Here is a 1,004-nt window from a genome sequence, read left to right on the forward strand (position 1 = left end):
AGGTGAAAAGCCAGCGGCCTCCCAGATGTTGAACGTTCATGTTTGCTCGAGGGAATGCCAGCGAGCTGCAAGAGGGGTCGAGGTGAAACCAGCGACTTCCCTAATGCTAATCGTTCATTCTACTCGAGGGGATGCCAGCGAGTTGCAACGGGGGTCGAGGTGAAACCAGCGACTTGCCCGTTGCTGAACGTTCGGTTTAGCTACCGATCCAAATGTTACTGAAAATGGCGGTCGGTGCTGCTAGGCGAAATTCGCTGAATTCTCGCTGTCTTGTACCCTAATCCCTACTAGAAAAACAAAAAGAACAGGAAAAAAGGACAAAGGGAATAACCTACCTTTGAGCCTTTGCTTTTGATGGAATTAACGCACTTATCGTGCGTAAATTTTCTAACGAACGTTACAACAACGTTTTTTGCACATATGCACGCCTAGGAAACGAAAATGTACTGATCTGTGAATGACGCCATCCGTCACTAGCCGCACTTGAAACTCGGATCCAGGTTCCCCTATTCCCTCACAGATGGAGCCATTTTCTGACACTTTGGGCATTTTGCATGGTTAGGATACGCAAGGTAATCTCCGAAGGGTCAAGCCGAAGGCACAGACATAAAATATTTCTACATAATTCTTGGACACAAATTTTCAAGTTTTCCCATTATATCTTCACTTCTTTTGATAATAAAATCCCAGCAAAAACCTTCTGGAATTCTTGTTCAAGAATCTTATAGAAATAATCCCAATAGAATGAGTCATCCGGAAAAACCAGCATCAATCTACTTTTTTCTATAAATAAATATCTACTAAAACAATTCCCACAATTTTTTATACAATCAACGCAAAAAAAATCAAATTCTCTAACAGAACTCCACCAGAATTCACATAGAATGATATTCATCTAGAATTCCTCTCAAACTTCATTAAAATTCCGTACAGAAAGCGCTCGGTTCTTTCATCAAATCTTTTCAAAAGTGCACTCTTCACGCCTCCCCCCCCTCCCCCTTCCC

The sequence above is a fragment of the Diachasma alloeum genome, unplaced genomic scaffold (genome assembly GCF_001412515.2).
Source record: "Diachasma alloeum isolate Michigan unplaced genomic scaffold, Dall2.0 Dall_scaffold_00200, whole genome shotgun sequence".
Lineage (NCBI taxonomy): Eukaryota > Metazoa > Arthropoda > Insecta > Hymenoptera > Braconidae > Diachasma > Diachasma alloeum.